Raw genomic sequence first — 26,067 nt, forward strand, 5'->3', positions numbered from 1 at the left:
GATGTCCTGTTGCATTAGAGTTTAAGGAAGCTCAAGACCTCTCTGAAATGATGGTGTGGCACCCAACAAAACTTGGAAAGCTCATTCCTCCTGGCTGCGGACTAGCCATTGGAGCTTCCAGAGCTGAGCTCCTACACAAGGCTTCATATCTCTACGACTCCAGTGACATCCCAGGACGTGCCGTTTGTCTGAGAGTGCCCAAACAGTGAAGTGTATGTCTCAGTGAAACCACTAGCATGCTGATTACACAGCAAAGCATGGAAGTTTTCCTCTCTAAAACCAGGAAGGAGACACTATGCCATAGAGGAGTGTGATGGTCCGAGTGTGAAGGTTCTTAGAAGGCGAGGTCAGTATAGGCTGCTACACCTGGAAGACGCTCATTTACAGTTCTGATGGGAAAAGGTATCAGGCACATTTCCGCTCATTGCCTTTTTTGCATATGTGTGCTATTGCATGCCACAAAATGAATAAAAAAAATAATAATTCAGGATTCTGTTTGGAAAGCTGCAACTGGAGCAGGTTTGAATTCCTGAAATCAGTAAATATACACCCAAGCAAACTCATATACATTCTGGCCTACACTTACTCATATCTTCGTGACTGAGGCTTGAGCCATCAATATAAAGGTGTGTGGAATTTGAGGACAGGAAAACAAGTGTAGTGGCTTGTGTGGCTAAGGAGGAGTCATTTTTATTATGTTGGCTCAAGCAAAGCAATCAAGGAATCAAGCTGCATCCTAATCTCCTGAAAGTCATAGGGCAGGCATGTGGTAGGCCAAGTCAAGATTGAAAATAGGGGCCATATTTATGGGCTATTGGCACAGGGCAACGCAGAGCAGCAAGCCACGTTGATGTGCTGCACTACATTAAAGGGGAAGGGCAGGAATGCACCATATCTATGGCATACAGCGCAAATGTTTGAGAGCAAACATTACTAATAAAAATGAGTCACTAAAACATAATGTGTAACAACGCGCATTAAAAGCCCTAACTGAAAAACGTGTGTTAGAAAAATAAACATGCAGCTTTAAAAGTGATTGCAATGGTGTCAGCCACAATGAAGTTCTATGTGAAATAATACATGCTAACGGAAATGTATTTTGTTTAATCATAATTACATGTATTGACAAAAGAAGATTATTAATATGTACTACAAAACTAATGGTTTAAAATTATTAGAAATGTTCTATTCTTGTGTTTAGCATTAGTTAAAAAGCTCATGTTTTAGTATTTTTTCAGAAGCACAATGTTTAAATGTTGTGCTGATTTTGCAAACATTGTTTTATCAGACATCCTGCCTCACTTGCACAGGGGAAATGTCTATCTAGTGCTTTTGTTTCACTTGTTGTACTTCCTTGAAATAATAGTTGCAACCTTTAACAATGAGCTTTTAGTCTTTGAAAGCAATGTTACCTAAATGTCGTGTTCTCTGCTGCTGTGTTTTATTTATTTATATTAATTCTACAGAAACTGCTGACAGGAGAGAAGAAAGGAGTGATAACGTGAACCAATCCTGTGTAGAGGATTAGAGAAGAGTTACATCTGAGGTGCAGACACAGCCTGATTGGATGTGTACTAACCCACGTCATAGTCTTGTCCAATAGAAACGTAGCTAGTAACTGTTGAGACTTTAATATAGCAAAGCTTTAGGTGATGTTGTTCAGGTCTATTTAGAGTCAGATTTGATTCTGTTTAGTTTCTGTTCAGACCTACTACTCAGCTCTTGTCTATGATTCAAACAGTTCAGATACATTATGCCCAAACTTTACTGAACTGTTTCCTCTTCGTGTTCTTGATATTGACTGAAGACCTGATGTTCCTGCGCTCTGCTGATGAAGGTTCTGTATGTTGCTGACTCATTTAGGAGAGGTATAATCAATGTGCAATTATTTTCCTTTGTAGGTTTTCCCTTTAGAAAATCCAACCGATTATTTTTGGTTAGCTGTTTTTCAAACTAATTTTTGTCTTATTTTTATTTTTGCTTGAAGCCCACACATGCATTTCGAATTAGAGTGATACCTGATCTAATGTTTGATTTTGAATGTATATTACTTGATTGTGATTAATTCAACTGCACAAACTAAATCTATACTGTTTCTATTATTCACTTAATTCTGTTGTTATTATGTGTTGTTCTTTTGGAGTGTTTAATGATAAATGCATTGACAAGATTGAGATTCTTTAGACGGTTTGGACAGCCTCTGTTGTTTCTGTATTTCTATCATTTGGTTTTATACATCATTTACGTGACTTTAGCATTGTTAATTTGAGGGCAATTAATGGTTAAACTTTACTAAACTGGTGTGGTGATTCATGGCCACAGAGGTCATGCTGTGTTTAAATTACTGACTCCACATTGACTATATTGATTATTTGATGGTATATTTGATGATTATTGGTTCATATTGTTTGATCAAATGATCCCACACTCCTCAACAGATTTGAGTCGACCTCTGATGGTAGTAGATGTCTCTGCCCTATTATGTGTCACCTTAGCCTAATATAGGAGGTCACACAAACAAACAAAATTTGGTAGCAGAGGATGGTTACGTCTCAATAGGAGTGAATCATCCGATGGTTACGTCTCAATAGGAGAGAATCATCCTGGATTTGAGAGATTTGGTTTTGCCAATGTGTGTTAAAAGGTTAATTTTTGGAAATTTGGTTTTGCCAATGCTTGTTTGGGTGAGATTTGGTATGTTCCCAGTGTTTCCAGTGACTGTGTGAGTTCTAAATAAGGTTTGCTCTTGCAGTGCTTTGGCAAATCTCAGGTGAATTGTGATGTGTGAGAGAAGTAGGGAGTTTGCGTACTCCAACATAGTTGAGTAGGTAGTTTGTGTACTCCAAAGGGTGAGTGAAGGGAAGTCGTCGTACTTCAAATGATTGTGGTGCTTTGTGCTAAGAAATTACCCTCATGATTGTTGATGTATGGACCCTGCGTTGTCTAGGACTCCGGAGTATTGTTCAAGTGTAGAAGAGACTTGGTTGTTGTTGTAACTTGTTTGCTGTGTTTGGTCAGTTGGTTGTGGTTGACAAATAGTATTCCTAGAGTGCATGTTAAGATAGTGTTATTTTAACAGTTACTTGGGGGTTCCCTAGTGCACAAGGAGGATCTGGTATTAGTCAAGGGTGAAATTTCCAGGTCGAATTTTACTTGCGCATGAGAGAAAACTAAGGCCGAATGAGTAGCTGTTAGAACTAAAAGCAGCAGTCGAAAACTCTGTAAGGCTTCCGAAGTGTTTGCGCCCTACCTGTAGTAAGCAGACAAGTTGGTTTGTTGATCTTGTTTAGTGCTTGCAATATTTAGCAGTTAGTTTTTTGTGTGAATTGAGTTTGAAAGTTTAACCTTGTGGCTTTGTCAGCCGCTGTGTGAGCGAGTGTGACATCACTGGGTCCATGTTGGGATTGGTCGTTGGTGAAAAGGAGCCGTGAACGGATTGGTGAACAACCGTGAACAGCTATTGGTTGAGAGTAGCAAGAGAAAAGGATTCGGGGATTGAAGTACTTCCTGTTTTGAATTTAATTTGTAGTTTTGAATCCAATTAAAGGTAAAAATTTAATGTTTCAAAGTGTTAAAAAGTGTGATAAGAGGAGATGCTTTCATTCCAGTCACAATAGGAGAAATTGTCCCACCAGAAGGTACAACCGCATACATAGTAATTAAAGAGAAAGGTCCCTCGGCATGTAATTGGTTAAAACAATGGAGCAAAATAACAGAGAAGGAAGGGTGTTTAGCGTTTCCTGCTCATAGGAGATTTATTATGAGAATTTTAGAAAATTTGAGAATACTTTATGAATTAAAGCCCCCTCCGAGACCAGCACAAATTGAAGCTTTAGCTATCTGGGAGTTAATAGCCAGACAACAAAAGAAATAAAAATTTGAGAGATGAATGTGAAAAGCTGAGAAAACCTTGCTAGAAGCAAGTGTTTTAGAATGTTTCCTGCAATATCACAAGAGAAAGTGTTAGACCAAAGACAAAGAAAAAGAATAAGTATCTGGAAGAAATTGAGTAGAAGTCAGATGAAGCTAAAATATCACAGACTTATGATAATGATTCATATGATGATAAATTTATAAAATAATTATTGAGAAATCGTCCCCCACCATATGCAGCACAAGAGGCAAGTCCAGGTACTAGTATTAGTCCAAGTGCACCACGTCCAGTTGTGGTAACACAGAGTCAAGTACAGGTCGCAACTAATGTTCCTACTAATACATTAACTCAGACCCCTGTGATCCAGGCTATAGCTCAGTCTGTAGTTTATTCTACAATTCGTGTTCTTAGTTCTGCACCTAGTATTACAGTACCAGTGGCACCACAGATATTTCAGAAACTAGTAATGGCCCAAGTGGAGTCAGCAACTAATTCAATGACTCCTGTGCAAGTTATTAGTCAAGCCCAGACAATGCCAAGGTATACTCCAGTAACAATATCGAAATTGAGTTCCTCAGTACTTACAGGTCAAAGTTCTGGAGTAATTTACTCGAGAAATCAGAACTTTTCAAGAAGCCCAGAAGCATTAACAGTTTCTGATACAATTGGTCCAGTTGTTCTATTGTATGCTCAGAGTAATAATGAGAGCAACATGCAGAATCTTTTTCATTCAAATGCAGAAATGGGGAAACTCAATGATATTGTCTCCAATAAATCATACTTTTGACAAAACAGGTCCTCTTATGGATTTAACTTATTCCAGGATTTCACAAAATTTGGAGACACTAAATCCAAATCCAAATTCAATTTTGATGACACCTGAGAGAGTAATGGGTCTGCCATGTAATACTCCACAATGCGTGCCTAATGTGAATACTAATGTTTCTTTACAAGGTTTGACAGCTCAACGGTTACCAGAATGGTTGGAGAAAGTGAGTGGAGCATCAGCAATGAAAACAGTTACTCAAGGGGAAAAAACAGTGAACCTAGAAAGATTAAAATTAGAATTAAATGAAATGGTTGAGGGAACACTTGAAATAAATAGAATTGACTCATACAATGAAGATGAGTTTCATTTCATATGTAAAGATGTCACACACAGAACAGGATTGGCACATCAGAAATTATAAGAACTTGCAGAAAAATATGAAGTGGATATTGAGAAATCTAAACATTGAAATGGAGTTACAGATTAGAATTTGATTTGAAAGACATGAAAACTTGAGATCACCTGGAATGAAAATTCACATTGGAGAGCTAATTCAAAGGATTCACTCATGGGAAGCATTAGATACATGGGAAGGCAGATGGGTAGAGAAAAGAGATCAGAGGAAAAGAGTCTGTAAATTTCAACTCTACTGCTTCACGGCAGACTGATAATCCAGTAAAGATTTTACTAATGAGAGAAATTTCTGGGGGAAATTATGTTCATGTTCCTTGGAGCAGGAGTGATATTTTGTCATTCACAAATGATTAACCAAGATTGAGAGAGAAACCAGTAGAATTGTACTAGCAGACAGATAGGATTGCAAAACTCGCAAAATGCCTGTGGGAGGATTTAACTACTCATTTAGAAATAGTGGATCCAGATCATTTATGGATTGAATGCAAAAGGAGTGTTGATTGGCAAACAAGAGAACCTCCATGAGATCCAGTTATAGGTGCACCATCTCCTGAAGTAATGATAAGTTATTACAAATTGATTGAATTTTTTAAAACAGGAATTTCTCCCAGAGATATTCATTGGCAGAGAATTGATAGGACAGCTCAGGAAGCAAAGGAGTTGATACATGCATAATATGAAAGGTTGTTGCAGGTGTTCGAGCATTACAGTGGTACAGAAATGATGAGCCCAAAGACATGATTCATTTCTTTGTGCAGGGGTTGAGACCTGAGATTGGTAACATGCTTAAGAGTAATTTGATTTGCTGGCAAGCAAAACCGGTTGATGAAGTATTGCAGTTTGCTAAATATTGTAGTGCCGAAATTGACATGAAGCAGAAAAGACTTAAAGAAAAGGCGTGTTAATAAGTTTTTTGTTGACTGTAAGTATGAGTATTTCTGATAAAGCTGAAACTAATTATACGCTTACTGCAGAGACTGCTACTCTTTCTAAATTAGAGAAGTTTATTAAAGATGAGGAATACTTAGACTTAGCTCACAAAGAGATCTTTCTTCTAATGTTTTCTATCACTTGTATGAATATGTTGAGACAATACGTGTGAGAGAATGTAATGTATGTACGCAAAGAAGGAATTACATATCATAGGTTACCATTAACATATGGTATTAGTTGCAGTCTTCTATTAACAAAGCTTTATAATCAAGTATACATACAATATTTCTATTCAAATTTCAATTTGGTCTTTTCTTTTGTTCCAGTTAACCAACACTTGAGTAGTATTGCTAAAGCTAGGAACATAGACATTGTAGGAGGCTACTTTGAGCCTAAACTAACATTTGTCACTGCCTATGCTTATCGCAGTAAGCATAGGCATGTACACATGTACACTTTCACCAGTTGAGAAAACTTTCCTGGATCAGACTGATGACAGAAGAAAGGCAATGAAGGAGAAAATAGAGACGGGCTTAGTGAAACATTTTTTTAGGAATGACTATGCATTTAGTGTAACTAACACACAAGAGAAGCTTGCTTTAGACTGCCAACTTGTAGAAAAAGCTTTGTATATACAGACCACAATCCAGAACTGATACTAAGGCCCATATTTAAACTTTTTTAGTGCCGCATTTGCACTGCTTTTTGATGCAAAAGCGGCGCAAACATACAAAATACAATTGTATTTTGTAAGTTTGCGCCGCTTTTGCGTAAAAAAATGACGCAAATGCAGCGCTAAAAAAAGTATAAATATGGGCCTAAGTCTGTGGGAACAAGTGAATTCAGACATGTATTTCTGTTCAAGAATACATGGGGCTTTATGCTGAATGGACAAGATCCTGCAATTCCTAGGGTTTATTACATCTGTGGAAGAAATGCCTATTGTAGTCTTCCTAGGGGATGGTATGGGACTTGCTACCTGGGAGTAGTTTTTCCTTAAATATATCATAGTGACAACATAAATTATACACAAAAGAACCTGAGACCAAGATCAAAAAGGGCAACTTATTCAGAAATTGTTGGAGATATATTTGGAGCAATTATTCCTTCTGTAGGAGTTGTTCTGAATGACATGAAAATTAGAAAGCTGTCTACAATTGTAAATAAAATGCTACCAGATTTTTCTGGAGAGATTATATTGATGGATACTAAAATGGTTGCAGTACGTTTGATGGTTCTTCAGAACTGTCTTGTGTTAGACATCCTTTTAGCAAAAGAAGGCGGAGTCTGTAGGATGCTTTAAGTGCAACATTGTTGCACTTTTATCCCTGACAACACTAAAACAATTGAGAGCAATATTAGAAATTTGACGGATTGGAATTCTGACCTAAAAGACCTGAAAGAGCCAAGTGTGTTGGGAAAATAAAGGCAAAAGTTTTACTGAAATGAAAAATTGGTTGAGAACTCTTGGTCAGGGTGTTGTGGGAATGATACTGAAACCATTATTAGTAGTGGTTGTATGTCTCATTTGCATATTCAGACTCTACAAATTGTATAGATTCATACAAAGACAAAGAATGAAAAATGAACAGAGGAGGTAAGAAATAAAAATGGAAAAGATGAGAAGCAAATACTGCAATGATTTAAGAAATTCTGAAGAATTGAGAAAACCAAGAAAGTCTAAGTAGTCTAAGTAGATATACTAAACAAACTTAGTTATGAATTGTCTCACTAGTATTAATGTATTTTCTTTTGTGACTACACATATAGTCATCAGAGGAGAGACTGTTAACGAGCAAACATTATTAATAAAAATGAGTTTCTAAAACATAGGGGTTCATCATGAGTTTGGTTTCAGGAACGCCAGGTTGGTGGTTGAACTGCCAACAGGCTGGCGGAGAAGACCACCAAATTATGACCATGGCGGTACTTCCAAAAGAAAACAGCCAAACCACTGCCGTCACCGCCAGTGTGGTCAGGCCACCACAGAAGATGGTAGCCACCTGCAGGCCGACGGAGACCATGTTCCCGTTGGACAGATTACAAGGCTGCACACCGCCAATTTTCTGCCGCAGTTGCACCACCATGGAAACCCAGGCGGAAACCAACTTTATAAAAGGAGACACTCCCCTTCAGGAAGCCATACTTGTTCGGAGCCGCCTTGGAATGAGAACTACACGTATTCCCAGTGCGACTGGTCGCCCAACGACTTCGGAACCAGTGACGACGACAGCAACCGTGAGTACACACACTTACCTGTCACTGTTGTAAAATGTCAAAGTACCTACTGTAAGGAAATGCCTCCTTGGCATGGTTACCCCCTGACTTTTTGCTTTTGCTGATGCCAAGTTATGATTTGAAAGTGTGCTGAGGCCTGCTAACCAGGCCCCAGCACCAGTGTTCTTTCCCTAACCTGTACCTTTGTTTCCACAATTGGCACACCCTGGCATCCAGGTAAGTCCCTTGTAACTGGTACCTCTGGTACCAAGGGCCCTGAGGCCAGGGAAGGTCTCTAAGGGCTGCAGCATGTCTTATGCTACCGTGGAGACCCTTCACTCAGCACAGACACACTACTTGCCAGCTTGTGTGTGCTGGTGGGGATAAAATGACTAAGTCGACATGGCACTCCCCTCAGGGTGCCATGCCACCCTCACACTACCTATGGCATAGATAAGTCACCCCTCTAGCAGGCCTTACAGCCCTAAGGCAGGGTGCACTATACCATAGGTGAGGGCATAAGTGCATGAGCACTATGCCCCTACAGTGTCTAAGCAAAACCTTAGATATTGTAAGTGCAGGGTAGCCATAAGAGTATATGGTCTGGGAGTCTGTCATGCACGAACTCCACAGCACCATAATGGCTACACTGAAAACTGGGAAGTTTGGTATCAAACTTCTCAGCACAATAAATGCACACTGATGCCAGTGTACATTTTATTGTAAAATATACCCAAGAGGGCATCTTAGAGGTGCCCCCCTGAAACCATACCCGACTTCCAGTGTGGGCTGACTAGTTTTAGCAGCCTGCCACACACCAGACATGTTGCTGGCCACATGGGGAGAGTGCCTTTGTCACTCTGTGGCTAGTAACAAAGCCTGTATTGGGTGGAGGTGCTTCTCACCTCCCCCTGCAGGCACTGTAACACCTGGCGGTGAGCCTCAAAGGCTCACCCCCTTTGTTACAGCACCCCAGGGCACTCCAGCTAGTGGAGTTGCCCGCCCCCTCCGGCCACGGCCCCACTTTTGGCAGCAAGGCCGGAGGAGATAATGAGAAAAACAAGGAGGAGTCACTGGCCAGTCAGGACAGCCCCTAAGGTGTCCTGAGCTGAGGTGACTCTGACTTTTAGAAATCCTCCATCTTGCAGATGGAGGATTCCCCCAATAGGATTAGGGATGTGCCCCCCTCCCCTCAGGGAGGAGGCACAAAGAGGGTGTAGCCACCCCCAGGGCTAGTACCCATTGGCTACTAAGCCCCCAGACCTACACACACCCCTAAATCGAGTATTTAGGGGCTCCCAGAACCTAGGTAACTAGATTCCTGCATCCTAAGACGAAGAAGGACTGCTGACCTGAAAGCCCTGCAGAGAAGACAGAGACACCAACTGCTTTGGCCCCAGCTCTACCGGCCTGTCTCCCCACTTCAAGAAAAACTGCAACAGCGACGCGTTCCACAGGGTCCAGCGACCTCTGAAGCCTCAGAGGACTACCCTGCATCTAAAAGGACCAAGAACTCCAGAGGACAGTGGCTCTGCTCCAAAGAAGAAACATCTTTGCAACAAAGAAGCAACTTTGAAAGAACACACGTTTCCCACCAGAAGCGTGAGACTTTGCACTCTACACCCGACGCCCCCGGCTCGACTTGTGGAGAAACAACACTACAGGGAGGACTCCCCGGCGACTGCGAGCCCGTGAGTAGCCAGAGTTGACCCCCCTGAGCCACCACAGCGACGCCTGCAGAGGGAATCCAGAGGCTCCCCCTGACCGCGACTGCCTGCTTCTAAGAACCCGACGCCTGGTAAGGACACTGTAACCGCCGCCCCCAGGACCGGAAGGATCCGACCTCAGTGCAGGAGCGACCCCCAGGTGGCCCTCTCCCTTGCCCAGGTGGTGGCTACCCCGAGGATCCCCCCCCTTGCCTGCCTGCATCGCTGAAGAGACCCCTGGGTCTCCCATTGAACTACATTGCAAACCCGACGCCTGTTTGCACACTGCACCCGGCCGCCCCCGTGCCGCTGAGGGTGTACTTTTTGTGCTGACTTGTATCCCCCCCGGTGCCCTACAAAACCCCCCTGGTCTGCCCTCCGAAGACACGGGTACTTACCTGCTGGCAGACTGGAACCGGGGCACCCCCTTCTCCATTGAAGCCTATGTGTTTTGGGCACCACTTTGACCTCTGCACCTGACTGGCCCTGAGCTGCTGGTGTGGTAACTTTGGGGTTGCCCTGAACCCCCAACGGTGGGCTACCTTGGACCCAACTTTGAACCCTGTAGGTGGTTTACTTACCTGCAAAACTAACAAACACTTACCTCCCCCAGGAACTGTTGAAAATTGCTCTGTGTCCAGTTTTAAAATAGCTTATTGCCATTTGTGTGAAAACTGTATATGCTATTTTGCTAATTCAAAGTTCCTAAAGTTCCTAAGTGAAATACCTTTCATTTAAAGTATTGTTTGTAAATCTTGAACCTGTGGTTCTTAAAATAAACGGAGAAAATATATTTTTCTATATAAAAACCTATTGGCCTGGAATTGTCTTTGAGTGTGTGTTCCCCATTTATTGCCTGTGTGTGTACAACAAATGCTTAACACTACCCTCTGATAAGCCTACTGCTCGACCACACTACCACAAAATAGAGCATTAGAATTATCTCTTTTTGCCACTATCTTACCTCTAAGGGGAACCCTTGGACTCTGTGCATGCTATTTCTTACTTGGAAATAGTACATTCAGAGCCAACTTCCTACATTGGTGGATCAGCGGTGGGGTACAAGACTTTGCATTTGCTAGACTACTCAGCCAATATCTGATCACACGACTAAATTCCAAAAATTGTCATTAGAAACTGATTTTTGAAATTTGAGCTATTTTTCTAAATTTTTAAAAGTCCTGCTAGGGCCTTGTGTTAGTCCCTGTTAGCATTTCTTTTAGAGTTTAAAAGTTTTGTAAAAGTTTGAATTAAGTTCTAGAGATAGTTTTAGATTCTTAAAAAGTATTCCAACTTTTAGAAACATAGGGCCAGATGTAGGTAGGTATCAAATTGCGACTTGCAATTTGCAAGTCATAGCGACTCGCAAATTGCAACTCGCAATACGAAATGCAGAAAGGTGTCTCAGACACCTTCTGCGACTCGCTATGGGGTCGCAAAGACCCACCTCATGAATATTAATGAGGTGGGTCGCAGTTTGTGACCCCATAGCGAGTCTAGGCACTCACAGGGATGGTGGCCTGCTGGAGACAGCAGACCACCATGTCCGTGACTGCTTTTTGAATAAAGCAGTTTTTTTTTCTTTTTGCAGCCCGTTTTCCTTAAATAAAAACGAGCTGCAAAAAGAAAAATACCGAAACCATTTGTTTTCGTTTTTTTCAGAGCAGGCAGTGGTCCATAAGACCACTGCCTGCACTGAAAAAATATTTTTATTGGCATTCACAAAGGGGAAGGGGTCCCTTGGGGACCCCTTCCCTTTTGCAAATGAGTTACCATCCACTTCAAGTGGATGGTAACTGCGAGTTGGTTTGCGACCGCATTCGCGGTCCCAAAGCAGCTCTGCATGGCGATGTGGTCGCAAATAGGAAGGGAACACCCCTTCCTATTTGCGAGTCGCAGCCTCAAATTGCGAGTCGGTACCGACTCGCAATTTGCGGTTGTGCATCGCATTTGGCCTTTTGCGCCTCGCAAACTGCGTTTTTCGCAGTTTGCGAGGCGCAAAAGGCTTGCTACATCTGGCCCATAATGTCTAATGCAGAAGAGATTGTGATGGAACTCAACCTCACCCCTTACCCGCATCTTTGGATGTCAGAGTTAAGGTCTCTCTGCAAAATCAAAAAGATAAAAACTGGTTCAAACCCTACCAAAGTACAGCTCCAGGAGCTTTTGGCAGAGTTTGCTAAAAACAACCCCTCTGATGATACCTTCCCAGAGGGGGAAGCTAGTGATGTGGAGGAATTCCCACCCCCACTCCTAGTTAGGGAGACCAGGGTTTCTCTAACCCTGTCTCCACAAGTGATAGTCAGAGATGCTGCTTCTCTCACAGGAGAGTCCACCAACTCTGGAAGCATTGAGGGCAGCCTCAATGAAGAGGACCTCATGCTAGCCAGGATGGCCAAAAGATTGGCTTTGGAGAGACAGCTCCTAGCCATAGAAAGGGAAAGACAAGAGATGGGTTTTTGTCCCATCAATGGTGGCAGCAACATAAATAGGGTCAGAGATTCTCCTGACATGTTGAAAATCCCAAAAGGGATTGTAACTAAATATGAAGATGGTGATGACATCACCAAATGGTTCACAGCTTTTGAGAGGGCTTGTGCAACCAGAAAAGTAAACAGATCTCACTGGGGTGCTCTCCTTTGGGAAATGTTCACTGGGAAGTGTAGGGATAGACTCCTCACACTCTCTGGAAAAGATGCAGAATCCTGTGACCTCATGAAGGCTACCCTGATTGAGGGCTTTGGATTCTCAACTGAGGAGAACAGGATTAGGTTCAGGGGGGCTCAAAAATCCTCGAGCCAAACCTGGGTTGATTTTGTAGACTACTCAGTAAAAACACTGGATGGTTGGATTCATGGCAGTGGTGTAAATGATTATGATGGGCTGTACAATTTATTTGTGAAAGAACACCTGTTAAGTAATTGTTTCAATGATAAACTGCCTCAGCATCTGGTAGACCTAGGACCAATTTCCCCCCAAGAATTGGGAAAGAAGGCGGACCATTGGGTCAAGACTAGGGTGACCAAGACTTCCACAGGGGTGACCAAAAGAAAGGGGTCACAAAGACTACCCAGGGGAAGAGTGTTGAGACATCCAAGGGAAAAAGTAAAGAGTCTTCTACAGGGCCCCAAAAACCTGCTCAGGAGGGAGGGTCCAAAGCCTCTTCACAATCCAATTTTGGGTACAAGGGTAAAAACTTTGATCGCAAAAAGGCCTCGTGTCGTAGCTGTAATCAGCAGGGACACCAAACTGGAGACAAGGCTTGTCCCAAGAAAGGTTACACTTCTAACTCTACTCCAGCTAACACTGGAATGGCCAGTCTCCAAGTGGGATCAACAGTGTGCCCAGAGCAAATCAGGGTTCACACTGAAGCTACATTAGTCTCTGAGGGTGGGGTGGATTTAGCCACACTGGCTGCCTGGCCCCCTAATATGCAAAAATACAGGCAGCAACTCTTAATTAACGGGACAAGTGTAGAAGGCCTGAGGGATACAGGTGTCAGTGTCACCATGGTGACAGAGAAACTGGTTTCCCCTGGTCAATACCTGGCTGGACAAACTTATCCAGTCACCAACGCTGACAATCAGACTAAAGTACATCCCATGGCTATGGTAACTTTAGAGTGGGGAGGGGTCAATGGCCTGAAACAGGTGGTGGTCTCCTCAAATATCCCTGTAGACTGTTTGCTTGAAAATGACCTGGAGTCCTCAGCATGGGCTGAGGTAGAACTCAAAACCCATGCAGCCATGCTGGGTATCCCTGAACTGGTGTGTGTCAAGACAAGGGCACAGTGCAAGGCTCAGGGTGAAAAAGTGGTGTTGGAGCCTGGAAAAATTGCCCAACCCTCCAAGAGAAAAGGAAAGAAGACTGGGGAACCAGCTTCAACACAACAAGAGAAAGAGAACCTCTCTTCCCAGGAAGAAGTTCTGCCCTCTGAGGGAACTGAGCCCATGGAGTTAGAACCTTATCAGGTTGAGCTCCTAGGCCCAGGGGGACCCTCAAGGGAACAGTTGTGTAAGGTGCAAGAAACATGTCCCTCTCTTGAAGGCCCTAGGCAGCAAGCTGCTGAAGAGCCCAAAGGAAAAATAACAGGAACCCATAGAGTCTATTGGGAAGATGGACTCCTTTACACTGAGGCAAGAGATCCCAAACCTGGTGCCACTAGGAGAGTGGTAGTTGCCCATAGTAGGTTAGGGAGTTCATTCTGACCTTAGCTCATGATATTCCTCTTGCTGGGCATTTGGGACAGACCAAGACTTGGGAGAGATTAGTCAGCCATTTCTATTGGCCCAACATGTCCCAGAAGGTAAAGGAGTTTTGTGTCTCCTGTGCCACCTGTCAAGCCAGTGGGAAGACAGGTGGACACCCAAAGGCCCCCCTCATTCCACTTCCAGTATTGGGGGTCCCCTTTGAAAGAGTGGGTGTGGACATAGTGGGTCCACTTGAACCTCCCACAGCCTCAGGGAACCAATACATACTAGTAGTAGTGGATCATGCTACTAGATACCCTGAAGCAATTCCCCTTAGGTCAACTACTGCCCCTGCAGTAGCCAAAGCACTCATTGGTATTTTTACCAGAGTGGGATTTCCTAAGGAGGTGGTGTCTGACAGAGGTATCAACTTCATGTCAGCATACCTGAAACATATGTAGAATGAGTGTGGGGTGACTTATAAATTCACCACACCATACCATCCACAAACCAATGGTCTTGTAGAAAGATTTAACAATACATTGAAAGGCATGATCATGGGGCTCCCTGAAAAACTCAAAAGGAGATGGGATGTCCTCTTGCCATGTCTGCTTTTCGCCTACAGAGAGGTGCCTCAGAAGGGAGTAGGGTTTTCCCCCTTTGAACTTCTGTTTGGCCACCCTGTAAGGGGACCACTAGCTTTTGTGAAAGAAGGCTGGGAGAGACCTCTTCATGAGCCTAAACAGGATATAGGGCCAGATGTAGGAAAGGAATTGCAACTCGCAAACGGCAAAAACTGCCGTTTGCGAGTTGCAAATCACATTTTCCTATGCAGAAATGCATTCTGCGAGTCGGACCGACTCGCAAAATGCATTTCAGAATCGCAAATAGGAAGGGGTGTTCCCTTCCTATTTGCGATTCCTAGTGGTATGCAACACCATTTGCGACCGCATATGCGGTCGCAAATGGTGTTGCAGTTACCATCCACTTCAAGTGGATGGTAACCCACTCGCAAATTGGAAGGGGTCCCCATGGGACCCCTTCCAGTTTGTGACTGGACCCAAAAACATTTTTTCAGGGCAGGGAGTGGTCCAAGGGACCACTCCCTGCCCTGAAAAAATACCGAAACTAAAGGTTTCGTTTTTTTTTTTAAGTGCAGCTCGTTTTCCTTTAAGGAAAACGGGCTACACTTAAAAAAAAAAAACTGCTTTATTTAAAGCAGTCACGAACACGGAGGTCTGCTGACTACAGCAGGCCTCCATGTTTGCGAGTGCCCATAGTCGGTATGGGGCCGCAATTTGCGACCCACCTCATGAATATTCATGAGGTGGGTCATTGCGACCCCATACCGACTTGCAGACGGTGTCTGAGGCATAACGTTTTGCGACTTGCAAACAGCGAGTCGCAATGACTCGCTATTTGCAAGTCGCAAAATGTTATTTTGCTACACCTGGCCCATAGTGGACTATGTACTAGGCCTACGTTCAAGGATGGCAGAGTACATGGAAAAGGCAAGTAAAAACCTTGAGGCCAGCCAACAACTCCAGAAGATGTAGTATGACCAAAAGGCTGCTATGGTTGAATTTCAGCCAGGGCAGAAAGTCTGGGTTCTGGAGCCTGTGGCTCCCAGGGCACTTCAGGACAGATGGAGTGGCCCTTACCCAGTGCTAGAGAAGAAGAGTCAGGTCACCTACCTGGTAGACCTAGGCACTAGCAGGACCCCCAAAAGGGTGATCCATTTGAACCGCCTCAAACCCTTCCATGACAGGGCAGATGTGAATCTGTTGATGGTAACAGATGAGGACCAGGAAGCTGAGAGTGAACCTCTCCCTGATCTCCTCTCCACAGACCCTAAAGATGGTTCAGTAGATGGAGTGATCTATTCAGACACCCTCTCTGGCCAACAGCAATCTGACTGTAGGAAGGTCCTGCAACAGTTTGCTGAGCTCTTTTCCCTAACCCCTGGTCAGACACACCTGTGTACCCATGATGTGGACACAGGAGACAGCATGCCTGTCAAAAACAAAATTTTCAGACAGTCTGACCAAGTTAAGGAAAGCATCAAAGTGGAAGTCCACAAAATGCTGGAATTGGGAGTCATTGAGCACTCTGACAGCCCCTGGGCTAGCCCAGTGGTCTTAGTCCCCAAACCTCACACCAAAGATGGAAAGAGAGAGATGAGGTTCTGTGTGGACTACAGAGGACTTAATTCTGTCACCAAGACAGATGCCCATCCCATTCCAAGGGCAGATGAATTGATTGATAAGCTAGGTGCTGCCAGATACTTAAGTACCTTTGACTTGACAGCAGGGTATTGGCAAATCAAAATGGCACCAGGAGCAAAAGAAAAGACAGCATTCTCCACACCTGATGGGCACTATCAGTTCACTGTGATGCCCTTTGGTTTAAAGAATGCCCCTGCCACCTTCCAAAGGTTGGTGAGTCAAGTCCTTGCTGGCTTGGAGTCCTTTAGTGCAGCCTATCTTGACGATATTGCTGTCTTTAGCTCCAGCTGGCAGGATCACCTGGTCCACCTGAATAAGGTTTTGAAGGCCCTGCAAGCAGCAGTCCTCTCTATCAAGGCAACCAAATGTCAGATAGGGCAGGGAACTGTGGTTTACTTTGGACACCTTGTAGGTGGAGGCCAAGTTCAGCCACTCCAGCCCAAGATCCAGACTATTCTGGACTGGGCAGCTCCAAAAACCCAGACTCAAGTCAGGGCATTCCTTGGCTTGACTGGGTACTACAGGAGGTTTGTGAAGGGATATGGATCCATAGTGACACCCCTCACAGAACTTACCTCCAAGAAAATGCCCAAGAAGGTAAACTGGACTGTAGAATGCCAACAGGCCTTTGACACCCTGAAACAAGCAATGTGCACAGCACCAGTTCTCAAAGCTCCAGATTACTCCAAGCAGTTCATTGTGCAGACTGATGCCTCTGAACATGGGATAGGGGCAGTTTTGTCCCAAACAAATGATGATGGCCTTGACCAACCTGTTGCTTTCATTAGCAGGAGGTTACTCCCCAGGGAGCAGCGTTGGAGTGCCATTGAGAGGGAGGCCTTTGCTGTGGTCTGGTCCCTGAAGAAGCTGAGACCATACCTCTTTGGTACTCACTTTGTAGTTCAGACTGACCACAGACCTCTCAGATGGCTAATGCAAATGAAAGGTGAAAATCCAAAACTGTTGAGGTGGTCCATCTCCCTACAGGGAATGAACTTTATAGTGGAACACAGACCTGGGACTGCCCATGCCAATGCAGATGGCCTTTCCAGGTTCTTCCACTTAGAAAATGAAGACTCTCTTGGGAAAGGTTAGTCTCATCCTCTTTCGTTTGGGGGGGTTGTGTAAGGAAATGCCTCCTTGGCATGGTTACCCCCTGACTTTTTGCCTTTGCTGATGCCAAGTTATGATTTTAAAGTGTGCTGAGGCCTGCTAACCAGGCCCCAGCACCAGTGTTCTTTCCCTAACATGTACCTTTGTTTCCACAATTGGCACACCCTGGCATCCAGGTAAGTCCCTTGTAACTGGTACCTCTGGTACCAAGGGCCCTGATGCCAGGGAAGGTCTCTAAGGGCTGCAGCATGTCTTATGCCACCCTGGAGACCCCTCACTCAGCACAGACACACTGCTTGCCAGCTTGTGTGTGCTGGTGGGGATAAAATGACCCCCTCAGGGTGCCATGCCAACCTCACACTACCTATGGTATAGATAAGTCACCCCTCTAGCAGGCCTTACAGCCCTAAGGCAGGGTGCACTATACCATAGTTGAGGGCATAAGTGCATGAGCACTATGCCCCTACAGTGTCTAAGCAAAACCTTAGACATTGTAAGTGCAGGGTAGCCATAATAGTATATGGTCTGGGAGTCTGTCATGCATGAACTCCACAGCACCATAATGGCTACACTGAAAACTGGGAAGTTTGGTATCAAACTTCTCAGCACAATAAATGCACACTGATGCCAGTGTACATTTTATTGTAAAATACACCCCAGAGGGCATCTTAGAGATGCCCCCTGAAACCATACCCGACTTCCAGTGTGGGCTGACTAGTTTTAGCAGCCTGCCACACACCAGATATGTTGCTGGCCACATGGGGAGAGTGCCTTTGTCACTCTGTGGCTAGTAACAAAGCCTGTACTGGGTGGAGGTGCTTCACTGCAGGCACTGTAACACCTGGCAGTTAGCCTCAAAGGCTCACCCCCTTTGTTACAGCACCCCAGGGCACTCCAGCTAGTGGAGTTGCCCGCCCCCTCCGGCCACGGCCCCACTTTTGGCAGCAAGGCCGGAGGAAATAATGAGAAAAACAAGGAGGAGTCACTGGCCAGTCAGGACAGCCCCTAAGGTGTCCTGAGCTGAGGTGACTCTGACTTTTAGAAATCCTCCATCTTGCAGATGGAGGATTCCCCCAATAGGATTAGGGATGTGCCCCCCTCCCCTCAGGGAGGAGGCACAAAGAGGGTGTAGCCACCCTCAGGGCTAGTAGCCATTGGCTACTAACCCCCCAGACCTAAACACACCCCTAAATCGAGTATTTAGGGGCTCCCAGAACCTAGGTAACTACATTCCTGCAACCTAAGACAAAGAAGGACTGCTGACCTGAAAGCCCTGCAGAGAAGACGGAGACACCAACTGCTTTGGCCCCAGCTCTACCGGCCTGTCTCCCCACTTCAAGAAAAACTGCAACAGCGACGCGTTCCACAGGGTCCAGTGACCTCTGAAGCCTCAGAGGACTACCCTGCATCTAAAAGGACCAAGAACTCCCGAGGACAGCGGCTCTGCTCCAAAGAAGAAACATCTTTGCAACAAAGAAGCAACTTTGAAAGAACACACGTTTCCCGCCGGAAGCGTGAGACTTTGCACTCTGCACCCGACGCCCCCGGCTCGACTTGTGGGGAAACAACATTACAGGGACTGCGACTGCGAGCCCGTGAGTATCCAGAGTTGACCCCACTGGCCCCCCACAGCGACGCCTGCAGAGGGAATCCAGAGGCTCCCCCTGACCGCGACTGCCTGCTTCTAAGAACCCGACGCCTGGTAAGGAAACTGCAGCCACAGCCCCCAGGACCGGAAGGATCCGACCTCCAGTGCAGGAGCGACCCCCAGGTGGCCCTATCCCTTGCCCAGGTGGTGGCTACCCCGAGGAACCCCCCCCCTTGCCTGCCTGCATCACTGAAGAGACCCCTGGGTCTCCCATTGAACTACATTGCAAACCCGACGCCTGTTTGCACACTGCACCCGGCCGCCCCCGTGCCGCTGAGGGTGTACTTTTTGTGCTGACTTGTGTCCCCCCCCGGTGCCCTACAAAACCCCCCTGGTCTGCCCTCCGAAGACGCGGGTACTTACCTGCTGGCAGACTGGAACCGGGGCACCCCCTTCTCCATTGAAGCCTATGTGTTTTGGGCACCACTTTGACCTCTGCACCTGACTGGCCCTGAGCTGCTGGTGTGGTAACTTTGGGGTTGCCCTGAACCCCCAACGGTGGGCTACCTTGGACCCAACTTTGAATCCTGTAGGTGGTTTACTTACCTGCAAAACTAACAAACACTTACCTCCCCCAGGAACTGTTGAAAATTGCACTGTGTCCAGTTTTAAAATAGCTTATTGCCATTTGTGTGAAAACTGTATATGCTATTTTGCTAATTCAAAGTTCCTAAAGTTCCTAAGTGAAATACCTTTCATTTAAAGTATTGTTTGTAAATCTTGAACCTGTGGTTCTTAAAATAAACTAAGAAAATATATTTTGCTATATAAAAACCTATTGGCCTGGAATTGTCTTTGAGTGTGTATTCCCCATTTATTGCCTGTGTGTGTACAACAAATGCTTAACACTACCCTCTGATAAGCCTACTGCTCGACCACACTACCACAAAATAGAGCATTAGAATTATCTCTTTTTGCCACTATCTTACCTCTAAGGGGAACCCTTGGACTCTGTGCATGCTATTTCTTACTTTGAAATAGTACATACAGAGCCAACTTCCTACACCTACGCACACACAACTTAGAAATCAGGAGGGAGTGGTGAGGGTGACTCACACACGTAACCCCACACTGACACGCACACTCACACAGAGCCACATACACACCCGCACATACATAATATACACACTATGGCCATCTCACACATACTTCTAAAATACACACCAACCCCATGATACACAGCACTGGGACCGTCACACACAACAACACACACCACCACCAAAGGACACAACTACACCACAATTGCAACATCATCAGTGCATTGTCAAGGACCAACAATAGACACTACCCCTTGACAAATCATACATACAACACAATGTACCTACACCAGGGAACAAACACACACAATCACACATCCAAAATATGCAGCATACGACATACCCCGCAAACATACATCACAATGTATCTGGCATACCATTCTCCTCACAGATTCACGCACACAGTCCCAGCACACAAAGGCACACAGCACTGCAACTAACACATGTCAACACAAACACCACACAATACCAACACAACAATATGCCCCCAACATACACATGACCATCAGACTACACACCAATCACTGGTGGACAAATGCTATGCACACAACCACATATATTGTCCAGACAAAACAGGTAGCACAACCACCACTGACACGCAAATGCTGACAGACAAACAATGTCAGCCAAGACCAAAACTGCCCTTAGTAAAGAAATGCAGGACAAAGATATAGGGGGTCATTACGACCCTGGCGGTCGGTGGTAAAGCGGCGGTGAGACTGCAAACAGGCCGGCGGAAAAGAACATGGAATTATGAGGTCATCCACCACTTCACCATTCCAACCGGCATGGCGGTGAAGACCGCTGGGCTGGAGACTGCGGTCTCCAGCCCGGCGGTCGTCACTAGACCGCCGACGGTATCAGGACCCTGCATACCGCCATGGATCTCGGGTGGTTGGGACCGCCATGAGATCCATGGCGGTAGGCACTATCAGTGCCAGGGAATTCCTTCCCTGGCACTGATAGGGGACTCCCCCACCCCCGCTACCCCCCACGAATCCTCCCCCAGGCCACCTGCCACCCCCAAAATGTGGCACAAGCCCCCTCCCCACCCCGACCGCGAACATGCACATATACACACCTCTACACGCACACACCCCCAACATGCACATATACACACCACTACACGCACACACCCCCAACATGCACATATACACACCCCTACACGCACACATACAACCCGACAACACATACCCGCACACATACAAACAGACATGCACACCGTCTGACCCGCATACATTTCCCATATACACAACACCCCCGCATGCATGCACTCACTCACTCACCCCCTCTACACTCTCACACGCACACCCCCATGCACGCACACAACACACAACAGCCCCCCACCCCCTTCCCTAAAGGACGATCAACTTACGTTGTCCGTTGATCCTCCGGGAGGGGACATGATCCATGGGGGCAGCTCCGCCACCAGAACACCGTCACCAGAACACTGCCACACCGAATCATGGGATGTGATTCAGTGGTCGTGTTCTGTTGACGTGGCGGTGGAGGTTGAGCAACCTCCACTTTCCCGCCGTCCGCCAGTATGGCTGCTGGCGGCTTTCTGTACGAAAAAGGACGGCGGGCTGCCAGCGGTCATAATACGCAGCGCGGAAGACCGCCACCACTGGCGGTCTTCAGCACGGCGGTACCTCGCCAGTCTTGCGAAAAGACCGCCGAGGTCGTAATGACCCCCATAATGTTGACACCAACAACAGTCATAACATATATTAAATGTAAATAAATGTTATCATTGTCAAAGGCTGAGGCCAGACCAACAATTTTGAGTGCAACATGCACACATAGCACATGAGTGTGCCCCCAACTTGACTCCTGAATGCCAATTAACCTCCATAGGTATGGGCATCAAGGGGGCAGGCAGGCACCTCATGATTTGGGGGAGGAAAAAGGGGAGGGATGGGCTTTGGATTGGGAGGGGGACCTTTGAGTTTTGGTTTGGGAGGGGGGTTAGGTTGAGGCTTTAGGAAGGGTTAGGTGCTCTTGGGAGCAATTGACTTCTTGTCTGGGGGGCAGGGGAGGTCTTGGAGGTGGAAGGGACGGACTTGGGGTATCACGAGGTGGGAGAGGAGTAGGAAAAAGGGAAAGCCCTAAGAGGAAAGCTTCCTTTGATACACGAGGATGGTCATGGCAAAAGGGTTTGGGTGTGGAGGGAGAGGGAGTGGTTGTCTGAGGTGTAGTTGTGGATGTTTTGGGTACATGTGTGTGTGAGGTATGCTTGTGGTGGGTGTCTGTTGGGTGGGTGAGTGTGGGCGTTTATGTGTCGTGAGAGGAGGGGGCTGGAGGTGCTGAGAGATGCCGTGGTGGATGGCTAACTGTCTGTTGGGGTGGTGACTGCAGGTATGGTGGATGTGCTGCATGTAGGCATGTTTGTGGATGTGGTGACTGGGGCTGATATCTGAGCGTCTTCTGGAGTGCTGCCTGTGTGGGTAAAATAGGTGTAGTGGCTGGATCTGTGAATGTTGGCGTGGTGTCTGCAGGTGTGTCAGGTATTGTGTTTGTGATGCTGGGGGTGTTGGGGGTGTCAGGGCAGGGCAGGTTGTGACTGTTGATGTGTCTGCAGGTATATGATGCTTGTGTGCATGCCAGTGATGTGTCCTGTGGTGCTTGTGTTTGTCATAGTTACCCTTGGATGTTGAGGTGGATGCATGCTTGTCCGTTCGTGTGCTTTGGCTGGGCGGGGAAGAGTGGTTTGGGATTGGGAAGAGGAAGGTGGAGGGGGACAGAAGACAAAGGGTAACTGGCTGCCATCAGTATGGAGGCCAGAGCCTGAAAGGATCTCTGCAGGCCAGCCAGTGCACTGTGAATGCCCTCCACGAACATCTTACTCTGTTGCATTTGAGTTTCATGTCCCTGGATGGCATTCACAATGGTCGACTGACCCACAGAGATGGACCTCAGAAGGTCAATAGCTTCCTCACTGAGGATAGCAGGGATGACAGGGGAAGAGGCAGAGGTTGACTGCGGCAAAGAAGATGCCCACCCTCTTGGGTGAGCGGGCACGGACAACTGGGTGGGGAGCTATGGTGATAGAAAGTGGGGTGGTGGTCAAAGGGGGTTCTGGAGTCTCCTTCAGTGACCAAACCACCATGGAGTGGTCACTGAAGGAGGATTTTGAGGATGATGATGTAGATCCTGTCATCCCCGTGGCTCTTCCCTTGCCGTCCGAGTCACTGGGTGTCTCGCTGTCGGTGGTCTCAGCACTCTGGCAGCTTCCCCACGCACATGTACCCCATCTCCTTTGCCTACCGATGCTGATGCAGAGAGAGAGGGAGAGAGGGTCATCACATTCTTCACCTGCACACATTACAGCATGCACAACTGTAGGTACACATCTCCTGCCAGGGAAGTCGTAGATTAAAACCCTCAGATCCTACATCATGCCAAAATATGATACTTCAAACTACCCCATTTGTTGTATGTCTCACCGACATCATAAGCCAAGTACACTACTTGACCATTCCATCAAATCACCTGTAACTCTAAGGCAGGATATTCACCATGGCCTGGCAAAAGCAAATATTCCATCCCCATACAACTCATCACTGTCATTCATCTTATCAGTCTAAGGAAATGCAATTGACAGATAACACCATATCATGGCTACTCTGACTACAAACCTGCCAAGTCCACCAACAAAAGTCATGTTCCATGCAAGGAAAGTCATCTCTCATCACATACGACACAGCACCTAGCCTTCCATTCACATGCCTAGCTGATCCTTCTGTACATACCTGACACAATGATAGTATACACTGATGAATACACAACATGTGGCAGTCCCATACAGTGGCCATCACAATTGGATATTCCATGTCTGGAGAACAGCTATGTCAATATATGTACCAAATCTGACAGGATTTTCTGCAGTCACTATTCACAGACATTGTCAAATACACCATAACTCCATGTACTGCAACTGTAGGCTATCTAGCACACATGATACATCCACAGACAAGCACAGAGCGCATAGTTACAACAACAATACCACGGACAGCCTACAATTTTCTAGGAGGGCTCATAACATTTCACCTGACATGTTGATTCAGAGCCACGACATGACAACATGAATATACCTTTCCTGACGTGTGATTCCCACGACCTTAGTCCTGACAAAACACTTACCCCACTGAAAACCAATGTACACATGATTTACACATGCACCTACACGACTGCTATCTGACTGACAACATATCCCACAACAACAACATGTGTATGTGAAATGGAAGTACAGCTAAACCATGAAATCTAGCTATAATGAGGTGAGACAAGACCAAATCCTGTCAAAAAGCCCACATCAGCTAAAGTGAGTGTAGCAAAGAATAGCCCACTATACATGATCAGCAACCAAGTATCCATTGAGACATGATGTAGTCAGGTAATGCCATATGTAGCACTCTTATAGGTATGGCATATCTGGCATGGACAAAGCATATTGTCTAAGGGTACAACCGCATAGCCACTTACCTCCTCTACAACAAAGACATTGGGATACAAGTTATTTGTCCACATGTCAATGTGATGGCAAGAAATGTTAAGGGCTAATACACATGAGTCCCCCATTGTTGGATGTCCATCATTATAAACTTCACGTACCCCATTGTATGATTATGAGTTGACAATGGGGACAGTCCTATACTGGCCATATAGTACTATATTGGCCATACCAATTGCCTGAATAGAATGCCAGCCTCACAGGAAGTCTACAACTGTTTCAGGAAACCGGATAACTAGGCCCTGTAACTAATATGTCAGGCCCAATGTTGCACATACATTAGATCCATTGAAATGGGAGTGGTTGGTAACACAAGCCCAGTGTCCTTGTACTATGAGACAATGGAGTTAACTTTCAGAACAGTCACCAGGGTATATGTTTCACACACAAGGGGGACTAATCAGGAGAGGTTCACTTCCTGGTAGTGGGTTTAGTCTTGGCATCTGGTCCTTCTGGATGCCTGGGTGGACGTCCAAGTTTGTGGGGTGGTTCATCAGCTACAGAGGGAGGGGTGTCTGAAGCATGAGCTTCCCCTGGCAGGGCCTCCATTCCACTTGCAGCCACTGATGTTGAAGGGGCATTTGTTACATTGCTAGTGGAAGGGGCCAGATATTGTATTGAGAAACTAATCAGGGTGATATTGATGTCCCTCAGCACACCTGCAATGGAAGCCATGTGGGCGTTTTGTGCCTGCCACTGCTGCATGACTTCCTGTTGGTGGTCCCTCTACAGCCTTTGAATTTCCCCAAACATAGATATGATTTGGCCCATCCTGTCTTGGGAAATTTGGTATGCTCAAGAGATGGTTTCCTGGTTTGGGGTGGCCTTTGAGGGCCCATTCTCTGGCCCACAGCATCCCTCCCACGTACCCTACCCCCACACGCCTGTGCCCCTGGTACAGTGTGCCCACCCCCAGTGGTTGCAGGTCCATCATTGTCAGGAGTGGCAAGGTGAGACTCAGGTACCTGTGCTATGGGGCACACAATAAATGATACAGTCCTTGGGACTCAGGTTTGGGGGAGAATGGTTGCCTGTGATGTTGGTGCAACACGGTTGGTAGGAGTTGATGTGGATGGGGTGAGGCTGAGAGTCGTTGACTGGCCAGGTGTCCCACATGGGCCAGGTTGTTCGTCAGTGTGCATTCATTCAAAGCTGTTGTCCTCACTGGGGTCTTCATCCTGAGGGGGACTGACAGTCTCAGGTATCCTCTCCATGGGGCAATGACAAGGTTACCTGTGAAGGGAGTGAGACACAGAGTTCAGGTTAAAATGTGTATTTAATTGCATTTGAGTGAGATGCAGACAGTGGCTTACCACGATTTCCTGCAATGACATTGACAGCTCCTGCACAGCATACCTTTGTTGTACATAAATCAAATCAAATCATTAACATTTATAAAGCACGCTACTCACCCGTGCGGGTCTCAAG

At 45.9% G+C, this 26,067-nt stretch overlaps 1 protein-coding gene across 1 annotated transcript in view; it reads left to right on the plus strand.

Moving 5' to 3' along the window:
• Positions 1–26,067, plus strand: part of LOC138301697 (guanylate cyclase 2G-like) — a 378,147-nt gene that overhangs the window by 279,280 nt on the left and 72,800 nt on the right. The window lies entirely within an intron of this gene.

This window comes from Pleurodeles waltl, chromosome 6 (assembly GCF_031143425.1).
Source record: "Pleurodeles waltl isolate 20211129_DDA chromosome 6, aPleWal1.hap1.20221129, whole genome shotgun sequence".
NCBI lineage: Eukaryota > Metazoa > Chordata > Amphibia > Caudata > Salamandridae > Pleurodeles > Pleurodeles waltl.